The sequence below is a fragment of the Seriola lalandi genome, unplaced genomic scaffold, assembly GCF_002814215.2.
Source record: "Seriola lalandi dorsalis isolate HSWRI2012SDOR001 ecotype SW California unplaced genomic scaffold, Sedor1 jcf7180002051108, whole genome shotgun sequence".
Taxonomy (NCBI): domain Eukaryota; kingdom Metazoa; phylum Chordata; class Actinopteri; order Carangiformes; family Carangidae; genus Seriola; species Seriola lalandi.
Genome location: NW_019521661.1, coordinates 163,799 through 175,988, shown reverse-complemented (window position 1 = coordinate 175,988; position 12,190 = coordinate 163,799).

Here is a 12,190-nt window from a genome sequence, read left to right as displayed (position 1 = left end):
TGTGTCTCAGACACATGTTCCATAATCTCACAGGAAATTCGAACAACCTAAACAGCTTTTTGAAAGTTTGTCCTTGGGCAGAAGAAATAAATTAGCGCAATAATAATGAAACGCTTTGTTCCTGTTTTTTTTCAGGTGTTGCCCTAGTAATTGGTACCTTTGTGCTTTTACAGCCCTGTCCTACAATAAATAAAACTTACAGCCATTTTCTTCTTTTCTCTGCACTCTTCAGACAAACAGAGGCTTTGACGTAATAGAAGTCATTTATATTCTTAACTGACTTGCTGGTTGGGCAAAGAAATACACACAAGATGCCATCAACCGTATAAGGTTATTTCCTACCAGACTGACTAACCCATGCAGCTCTGTGTAGCAATGAGGGTCAGCGAGCAGCAGGCAGGCAGGGCCTAACACTCTCTTTTATTCCACCGCAATGACTCAGTCTTGTGGAAAGACATGTAAGCAGGAGGGGCAGGTCCCGGGGAACATGAGGCCCACATGGGTCAGTCTGTTTACAGACAGGAAGGCTCTTGAGGTAAAGGTACTGTGAGGTAAATGAGGCTGCTCACTCTGATCCTGGCCCTAACACTTCTGAGCCTGTACTACCGGGGACGGTTAAAGGTTTCTGTTGAGGTCTTGATCATATCACTCTCACGTAGGGACCCAGTACATTTCTTTTAGTGACTGAAAGAGCAAAAATAAATAAATAAATAAATGTTTGGTTGAAGTCAAAGATAGCAGACAGGCATGTGGGCAACTATTTTTCCATTCGACTTAAAAGATGTTTGCTATCGTGTTTGCTTGTCAAGGTTCACTTGTGGAAAGAAAAAAAAAATGCTGTTTGGCTACTACTGGAACGCTCTTTCTCCTAATGGCACTCTAACACCTGTGATGCAACAAGATGAGATTCTAATGACCTAATTAGAGCTCGCTCTCTATCTTTTCACCTTCTTTTCATTCCTTAATGCTGTGTTTTCCCTCAGCACTACCAGTTGCAGTATATACTTCTCTGACTTGCAATTATGGCTATCACCCACTGGATGGCAGCCTTTGAATGCCTCAAACATCCTGCAAAGGCATTTTGTCTTTTCAGCTTCCAGATATAACTGCATGCTAACACCCTCTAGGTGTCAGACTTTTGATATGTAATAAATATAATAGACTGCACACTGTATCTTCCAAGATAACCTCCCACTATTTAATCAGGCAATAATAGTCAAGGTCACAACAGATGACAGAGAGAGAACATAGTTTTAAAAATGTCTCTTATCACTTTCTCTTAAAGGCATGAATTCTACAAATAACAGAATATTCACAGACATGAGTTAAATTAGAAAAGGAACATTTTATGTTATTCAACTGATAAATCAAATACAAGCTTGTGTTCTGAATAGTGGTGTTGGAGCTACACCTGTGTTTACATTTCTAAAGAGGAACTGGTCTTAAGTAAAACTATAGTCCAGACTAGTGTACTGACAGACATGGTAAATATCAGCTGCTTACAAAAAGTTATTCTATGTTGGTAGAGAAAGATTTTTGTAACACATCGCACACCACATATTTTCAAACTGGTGTGCTAATCAGTTATATCATCATCAAATATTATGGAAAAATATTCACCTTTTAGTGCATTTCTCTGATTTTTCTTACAACTTTTCCCACAGTCATCTTGTCTACCTTCTAAAATTTAATGAGAAAAAGAACAACTTTAAAGACTGTTGTCTGAAAAAGGGGATTTCTCTGCATTTTGAATACTTGGCTAAATCTAATTGGTTGTGAAAGCTAAGCACCACTTGTCTCTCTACCAGTGACATTGATTAGGATTTTCTAATACCGTGCCCAAGGGGACTTAAGTCGATCCAATTACCTTTGGCTGCAATCATTAGCTTGCCATGGCCCCAGGGGCCCTTCCACTTTGTCTCTAGCACTGAAAATCTGGATCTGTGGAAAAAATGCCAGGCAGTCTGGCTGCTCTGTGACTGAAACGTTGGCCGTGGTAATACATCGCCTCCAAAGCAGCTTAGCCAGTAAGATCAATTTATGTAGTTTCAATCTGTTACTCAGTGACATGCTTGAAGAGGAAGTTTTGAAAAAGAAGTTCTTGGTCCTGCCACCAAAAATGTGATAACTGTAACATCAGTGTGTAATTTAGTGCAGGGACATAATTCACCTCCCAAATGACTAACTGTTTATATATATATATTCACTTGGATGGGAAAAGGAGTCTGAGACATTTGGACCTGACTGTACACCTAGGTTCTCAGCCCAAGACTGGCCCATATACTTCCACATCTGGGCTGATTCCAGCTGTGATACTTAGCAGTAATGAAGGGTGTGAATTTCTGGAACTGTAGAAAACTGAGAAGAAGCTCAGTCTAGGCTACATGGACTCTGAAACTGGACAGGTGAGAATTGAACACGATATCAATGTAGGATTACATTTATGACGTGGTTTTTTAAAAACAAATTTATTTATACTTTGAAGACAGCCTCCTCTTTCTGCACACTCTTTCTTGGCTTGCTTAAAACTGGCTTCCTTTAAATAAACAGTCATGGTATATGTTCTATGTAAACATGACTGTACAATAGACATTTTGACATTACACTACACTATAGGAATAGTGGTCCATAAATAATGAAATTGATAATTGCTGCATTCCATTTAGATGCTTTGGATTCAAGCTCCTGGTATATTGGCTCACTGCCACACTGTGGATGTTTAGTGGGAAACTTGAGGAGAACAGAGATCTTTAATGTTATTAGTAATAGGCAGTTGTTCTTTTCTATGAAAACTCAAAATGTCTGCTGTGAAAAGGGCCCACTTTTGATGTGGTCATTACTTGCAATGGGTATAATGAACTGTATTGTGTTTGTCTGGGTGTATTGAATTGTGTACTGTCAACACACCCTCAGCACCATGGACAGGGCCTGCTGGAGCTTTGAGCAAATTCTGAATTTATTAATTGTCAATTTATCTGTTGACTGTGTATGATTTGTAATTGTAGTCTGCACACAGGTCTAGTTACTGCTTGTTCGATTGTTTCATCACAACGCTGGTGTTAAGTGTTTTATATTTGTTATTAATTTTACTTGCTAAGGAATATGCTTTGTAGTGTCATTTTGTAGATTGGAGGGGTGTTTAAGTCATGCATTTGATATATACATTAATACATTTTAATGTGATTCAATACAGCTAACTCATGTCAGTTTTATTTATATAACCCGAAGTAACACATTCACCTCAAAGGTCTTTACAGTTTTTTTATTCCACCACTAATCTGTACTTTATATTCAAGTATAAACTGTGCAAAACATCTGTTAAAGAAGAAAACACCTTGGTAAGTCATCTGTACGGTAGGTGCCTTATTCAATTTTGAAGGAAACATCAATATTTTGTCTGTTTTGTTCGAAACATATGGTTTGTGTGCATGACAGCCCTGGGAGTAAGAGAATCAACCTTTTCTTCCCAGTCCGCCCTGCAGAGAAAGGCATATTAAGTGGTGAAACGTTTATTATACTTGATATTTATGAAGGATTATGACATACTAATATACTAATATGCTCAGGCTGGCATTGATTATTATAAGAACCACTCTGCCACCTCTCCACCCTGGCAGCATGTGGTGCCCAGTGACAGAATATCTATTTACTGACAGGTGGAATAATTTTCAATGACAGATTTCGTGTCCACTCTAAAGACTGCTCAGACCACTTCCCAGAATACTCCCAGAAACCAAACAGTGTGACTGTAGACTATGTGTTTGTTTTCATTCATAAACTTGAGGGCTGGGAAGCTAGAATCAGATGTGAAAACTGAATACAAGTCATTAGACTCCTGTGATTTTCCTGTTTTTTATGCCTGTTCAATGTAACCTCTGCAACCAAAGTTTAGGGTCTTTGCCACAACAAAGTGCACATTATACTCAACCTTCCAAACACATACATACATACATGCATGTACACATACATGCAACAGAAAGGTTGGGTTAAGATGTGGTATGTGGTATATGTTCATGTCATGGATTTCCTTGAAAATCCTATAGCTCAACTCCAAATACTTTTTAATGATTCATTTTTGAAGTTGACCCTCAGCGCTAAATTTCATAATGTTTTGCATTTCTTTGTATGTGTATTCTAAGCCTCACCAACTTACAAGGTGTACTCATGTAAATAGCTGTTGCTGAATGTTTTACAGAAATAAAACTAAGAAAAATAAATACTTTTTTAACCCCAAATGAAGAATCTTTAATTTTTCAAAAACGAATACGTCCACAAGTTTTCACTTTCTTGCAACCAAATGTTGATTCTATGTATTATTAATATAGTTAAATATCATATAGATGGTATTTTATCCTTCATTAACAAACTGAGTGCCACAGATCTTGCTAAATATAGCTTCTGAGCTGAAACCCCTACTTTGAAAGATATTCTATATTAAGAAGGATTATTTTGATTTTTATAAATTATTTAAATGTTACATATATTTATATAGATATATTTATATTATATAAAGAATTGTAAAGATGATATATTACTCAGTCATTTAACAATTTTTTGAAAATAGCTAATTCTTCGTTCTTTTTATTTGCTGTGTTATTAGTTTCAGTGGTTTTATATCAGCCTAGAAGAAGCTAAATGTCACAAGACAGCTTAATTTACGGAGAAGTTGATCTGTCAAGTTTGCCTCAGTTCAGAACAGACAAGGAACTATTGTCAGTAAGTTGAAAGTGTGTGTTCTGACTTGACAAATGATGCCACAGTCTGTATTACCAGAAATACTTTTGGTGAAACGTAGCTTTTTTTCAGAAACAGTGTTGTAATCCCTTCGCCTTATAACCCAATAAATATTGTGAAAATAAATTAGCATGAAGCATGAACATTTATCATATATTCACTCTGTATGTGTCCCTGCTACTCTGTATGCCTGTAACTGTATTGATCTAAAAATACCACATGCTTGCTGTTCAGACATCCTCAATATCCTGAGCAATTACAGAGAAAGCAAAGGAGTTTGCAACATGCAAAGGAAGGTCTACTAAGCCTTCACAGAAGAGGTGTTCCCCATATGAGAAAAAGGACTGTTGGAACATAAACTGAAGAAGATATACAAATAAATGAATACAAAGAGTACACACCAACATCTACAGCTAACAAAGATGAAACCCAAGCTACAGTATGTCATCAATATGTATGCTACAAAAGTGGACAGCATGAATGGAAGACTTAAAAGTGCAGAATTTTCTCCTCCTGAAGCCCAGTGTTATCAGCTATGGGAGGCATAAATGTTACAGCAAGCTGTTACGCATGAAATTGCTCAATGTCTCACAGTAGATTTACCTCAGGGATAAATGTCACCCAAGCCATGTGAGAGATGTGAAGATTTTTGACAGGTTCATTGATTTATTGAATGAGAAAATCAGTATTTCTTCACAGCAAAGCAAGTCCAGATGCTTACTTTAGAGCCATCAAGCTGGTAATTGCCAAGACTGCGCAAAAACTCAAAGTTAGTGAGCACAAGGTTAAACTTTTCAGACAAGGGTGTGTTGGGGGAAGTGCTGCCAAAGTTAGACAGGCCTCTATCTATGGACATTGTAATGTGAGGCAAACAGTTTTACAAGAAAAAATGATTCAGGCTTATGCCAGGGGCAAAGGATTTTAAGTCGTAGTAGAGGAGGCTAAATGAAATAGGAAACAGAGGAAACTCATCCTCATGAATCCAAATTGCCAGGAAATTGGTCCTCTTTAGATTGGCCTGTTTAAATTTTGTACAATTCATTATATTGTCAGATTAAATGTACCTCTTTGCATGCTTGCAGACAACAGCGTCACTTAGGCCCTGTTCAGACTGCATGTCCAAATTGTACATCAGAGGAAGCCAAGACGAAAAGTGCGTGAGAGGGGATTTGTGGTGTGAAATTGTGAGATTTGTGTCATGCTCCATGTATGAATTTGCAGCCACTACAAATATAAGCAACACAACAACTCACAGAGCTAACCTTCAGGAATATAACAGCTTTCAAGATTTCACGGAAATACTGGCTGAAAAATTGGACAAGTGACAACTCATCATTTTATTGCACCTCATGAAAACATCAACTCCAGAATCAGCAACTGAGTTGAAGATTTCTGATATACGTCAGTGTGGTCCAGGAAAATATCTTGTTTGTATGTATGTATGATGGGAAGTGGCGGCTTTGATCCATCATGGAAATTTGTACCCCATATGATCAGGACATTAATGAAACCATTTTGATCTGATTGTGTATCGTTTGATCGTTTTGAGTTCACACTGCTTTTCAGAAATTAAACATGTCATTTGTAAACATAGGCCTCAGCTCCCCATTTACATCTAAATGACTCTAAAGTGTTGACTCACTGCTCATAACTTTAGAAATAATGAAGCACAGGGGTTTGTTTTGTTTGCACAAATAATGTACAAACAAATGAGACCACCTTGGAGTAATTTGAGCATTGATAGGGTGCTAAGATAATAGGCCTATACTTAAAATTTTAATACTTCATTTTGAAAAAATGCTAATTTTTTAAATTGTGTGTATAAGCAAATTGAAATAGTTTATTCATATCCAGATCACATGGGATACCTGCACTGACTAGGTGCAATATTTGCACAAGCTTCGATATTTGCTATAAATGTAAGTAATTCGGTACACTGTTATCTTTTTAATTAGAGGCTACACCTGAATAATCAATGTGAAATGTGCAGGTATTATGGTAGTGTGAGGAAACAGTGTTAATTAGTAGCCTAACCGGATTAAGTAGTTACTGTTTAGCTTGTCATATAACAATCACTTGGCCATGGACACTCAATTCTGTTAAATTTCTGTTAAAGTTTGCCAAAGCAGTTAGCTAAGTAAGACTCTCCATGAGGAGAGATAGGGAGGCAAAAAAAATATGTTGATAACAATAACAAATGATAAAACTAATCAATTTCTAATTTCTTTAGTGTTTCATTGCATAGCCTATAGCCGATTCCAGTTGTCAGTCTATTAGGAGCACCTGGCTGAAACTAATGTAGTCTAATACAACAGATCTGCAAATTTAATGTTACTAATTGTTTCAGACAGTTGTTGATTCAACTGTATCATCATTTTGAGGAATGTAGTGTGTGGTGATACAGAGAATTGTTTCTGTTATTTAGCCTACCTTCTATAATGGGACAAAATAAAGAAACACCAGGACACGTCGGCAGGTGTGCATAGACTTTATGTAACCATCAAAACACTGCCACTTCTTAATTAACAGCAGAATAAAGAAGCAAAAAAGGCAGAGATGTATAAACAACATTAACTCCAGAGTGGCTGCAGCTAAAAAGCGCTATGTTGCCAGGCAACGTAGCATTCGTTAATGCTGTACAGTGTTGCATGCACCTGTCTGTACGTTACTCTGCATCTTATATACCGCAAAGTCCTGACAATCTGCTAGGCCAGCCAGCCTCTAAGTCCAGTTTTAGTCTAGCTTCTCTGCTAGTTCCCTGTCACAGTTGAAGGATCCACAGTCAGCTGCTGATTTGGCTCTCTTATTTGTTGAATTCTCTCACAGTGAGATAACTTCACGATATGACTAAACAATTAAATGTTGTGAAGTTAAATACTTGAGTTAGGAAATACTTGAGTAAGGTTATTGTTTTTAAAAAAATACAACAACACAAACAAATGACCTTATTACAGTAACAAGGGTAAATGTAATTCCTTATTTCCACCTCTGCCAAAAAGACTTACTCTAGTACTCTAGTACTCTATTCAGCCTGTCTGAAACTCTTTGTTAGAGCTCAGAGCTTCCTGGCAACTACACATATCTTGCTGTAAACAAACAGTTGTGGCTGTTACGGCTTTGGTTCTGCCTTATCAGTTTGAGCGAGAGTCCGATCTTGAGAAAGAAGAAGATAGACCCGATCCACCTTTGCAAGCTAGACTGGAGCAAGAAAATGACTGCCAGGCAGTCAAAAGGAGGGAAATTGCAGAAAGTCAGTCAACAGCCTGCAATGGACTTCACAAAACTATATTCATAACTTGGAATACTTTTATGAAAAGTCCTTTTTTTTCATCTGTGGACACTTATGGAGTTAAGGAATATACAGGAGTAATGGATAGACTATCGGACCGTTTCAAAGGTAAGGAGTCACCACCGCTTCACCGTCTTGCTAGTTTACAATGCTGGTAAATCTGAGTGAATTGTAGTTTTCTGCTGATACCTACTGAAAAATGAACTGAATGGTTAAACTGTGGATAATTTAACCAAGCTAATGAGGTATAGCATGTCAATATTAACAAACGTCTAAGTATTTATATCTTTGTGTGTGTTGCTACGCTGCTTCGAGCTAACGTGATCACGTTGCTGGTGACCCTGTTAAACATCACGAATCCTTTTTTGTTGCCTTGACAAAATTACTGCATTTGGTGTGTACTTTGAGTTTTGTGACTTTGTAGACCATTTACATGCACGAAAAATACATAACACATTATAGGAAAGAGAAAACTCAGAGAAGCATAATAGGACCTCTTTAACATAAAAGTATCTGATCCTAAACTGCTGCAGAAACGATATGTAACTCAAGATCTTACCTAGTTTGTAATCCATGTGCAACATGTGCTTCTCATATTCAACAGTGATACTGTATAACAAGTGTTACCATGTTGTTTCTGTAGTTTGTAGGTCATAGCAGTTTTAAATCCTTTCATAACTATTGTGGACTGTTTAACCAGTGTTACTGTATAACTGTATAACCAGTGTATAACCAGTGTTACCATGTTGTTTCTGTAGTTTGTAGGTCATAGCAGTTTTAAATCCTTCCATAACTGTTGTGGACCTGACCATTTGTCTGATCAGAAAACAGTCCAGATAACATAGCCCCCTGTCTCTTCTCACACATGCTGTGTTTTATCGCAGAGATATCGTGGAAAAGCAGAATAATTCACTGTGATGTGGAATACATAGTTGGATTGATCATATCTGCAAAGGAGATGAATGGAATCTGCTTCGAAAATAGTATTAAGGTACTTATTAGCTTTTGTGGTTAGACATTTCTTATTTTGTTGTGTACAAGGATGTCTATTATTCCACAATTTTTCTACTGCATATAGTGTATTTTTGTATTTTTAGACTACATAATTTATTGCATGCTTTATTAAAGTAGTACCATTCAGAACCTGTTACTTCAGCTGTTCTTTTTCCTTTGTGTATGCCACAGAAAATTAGTGTATTGCCTAGATTTTTGCCCAAAAGGATGCAGGCGGACAAACACACACACACACACACACACACACACACACACACACACACACACACACACACACACACACACACATACAATCGCCTCTTCTCAGGAAATCTACTGCTGATGGACATGATAACATCAGGACCATACTCTTCTGTGATAGATTGCAGGCTAGAAACCAGCTCAAACAGGATTACAAATGAGAGGGTTAGAAAAGATACAGGGGAGGGGGGGTAAAAATAGAGAAAATCGGAGTGTGGGAGAGAGAGAGGAAGAAACTGAGACAGAACCAAGGACTAGACATCAGAGGAGGTAGAGACATTGACCCGGGGTCAGATGAAAACAAACATTCACTCCTCACTCACTACGGGATGTGTTTGTATTTGCCTTATCCTGCTCTGCTTTGTCTTTATTTATATAGCCGTTGCTCCTCATCTATATCTATGGCAACCTTTGTTCTTCTCAGCATTGCATAATGGTAAACAAAGAAGGTAATGGTAAAGGTATTAATCAGGGTTCTTGCCAGTGTATCCCAAGCCCAGCAGACCACTGAGCTTAAGCATCTGGGAATTTGGGCCTGCTCAGTTGGAAACCTATAATGGTTGGAATGCTCACCCCCTGAGCCTTGGGTTGATGATGCACAGCCACAGTTGGAATGGCCATTTGGGCATACTGGGACGAATCCTGGTGGGCCGCTACATCAGCGAAAAAGTACATAAAGGTTTTACTGGCCCTGTCAGTCTGTTTACTGGCCCTCTCTTTGTGCCTGTCATTGTGTTCCAGGACTGGGTCCATTTTACTGACATTAGTACACAACATTTCTGGTGGAAACCCTGTTCATTTTTATATTACAAACAAACAGGTAGCATGCAGTTGTAAGTAGGTGTCTTGGTTCTTTCTCTATAAAGGGTCCTCAGTGTATATGTCAAAGGCTCCATTATAGATTCAGATGTTGCCATATGTGGAACCTATATGTGAAGGGTTAATTAGCACATATGGACAGAAAGTCATTGGTAAAGACACACCCCGTGGTCCATCTGAACAAGAAGCTTACTAAGACGTATTTAGTGTAACACATTTCGTTCAGAATTAAAAAGTGAGCTGGAAACATTTAGGAAAATGTTTGAAACGACCTGCAAATTATTCTTGGCTACGGAAAAAACAGATTAGTGTACTGTAAAAGAAAACTCTAATCTCCAGATAGGGAATTCCTTTACTCAGAGCTTCTATTTGCTAAAATAACATTTCACTTTCTAAAACACTCCCCATGAGGACAGATTGAAAGTGGAACACAAATCTAAGTGGCAAGCATGCAGTAGATTGGGATTTCTTTGGCAGCTGCTTATCTTTTGTCACTCACTTGCATCTCTTCCCCCCAGGTCCCCCTTTCCACTCTGGAACAATGCTTTGTTCAGATTCAACTTAACTTCAACTTCAACTTACTGACAAGTTACATTTGCTACTCCATTAGCCTAGCTCACCATTACCTTCAAGAGGTCTCACCAACAAATACAATTGCAATATTTAATTGTCCTTTAACTATGTTTTGGGCCAGCAATACCAACTATTCTTTAGTTTGCTAAATGCTTGACTTTGCTACTAACCACTTGCTTTGACTCAGCTTGTTAAAAAAAAATCCTGAAAATGGCCAACAATTTCATAGGATTGTTGAGGAGGGTGGTGAGACTCAATCATTCTCTCTGTACTGGCAAGAAAATCAAAGCAATAATCAAAAAATTACTAAAAGTTGTATTAAATTGATGATGATCAAAACCAACAATGAATGAATTAAACTAAATAAACTACACTGGCTTCTCTGAAATAAAAAAAGAAAACGAAAAGTATATACATACACTGGCTTCTCTCTCTCGCTCTCTCTCTCTCTCTCTCTCTCTCTCTCTCTATCTCTATCTCTCTCTCTCTCCCTCTCTCTGGATGGTCAGCGACTTCGTTGATGGGAAATTGTAACACCTTGTTAATGTAGTTTTGTTGCTTGACGCTATGTAATGAAACCTGTGTTTCTGCAGAATAAGAGCAGCAGCTTCAGTCATCCATCACAGGATCTGTCCAGGCATAGTATTATTCTGTGGGTCATTCACATCCACTACAAAATAACTGTAGTAATGCATGTAAAATGTAAGAAAATAGACTTGAGCCATAAAGAACTGGTTTCAGGTTGTTGTTACGAGGTTAAGTGTGAGTAAAATGCAAACCTGTGTGGACCACTGCTTTTCTGTTATTTGTCTTATATACAGTTGGGTGTAAACTTGTTTGTCAGTGTGTGCTGTTGACCCACAGACACAATAAGCACCATGGACAGGGCCTGCTGAAGATCTCAATAAATTCTGAATTTCGCTAAATTTGCATGTGTAAATAATCTAGTCATGTGCTGGGCTGTGTGTGATTTGTGATGGTGTTGTAATCTGATGTAGAAGGTAGTTGCATCAATTATTACATCCTCATGTGTGCGTCACACTTATTTTTAGAGGACCTAACCCATTTCGCTTGGCTTCCTTACTATTTTTTCTCATCCCAAGCCGCTGCTTTAATGAACCGCATCACCGCATGTAGAGCTGCAGACGTCTTGTCCTCACTGTGAAGATTTGGAAAGCCCTGCTGTAAATTTCCATATTAACTTGCTCAAATTATGAGGGTCACAAAGATTTATTGACCATAACCAGTGAATTTATCACTTGTAATTATTACATTAAAGTCTGTTTAGCAATGACATGATGGATTAGATTGCCACCCTAATGAAAAACAACATAAGAACAAAGCAAGAACAGTAGGTAAATGTATTTAAACTATCAAATCAACGTTATTTCATATCTAAACCAAAAATATCACGCCTGCAAATGTCATGAAATACAGTGTTACATGAACACAGATACATGTCTAGAGTGTTTTAATGAGTGGACAGAATTGTTTTCTATCTGTGTGAGCTGACTTATACTT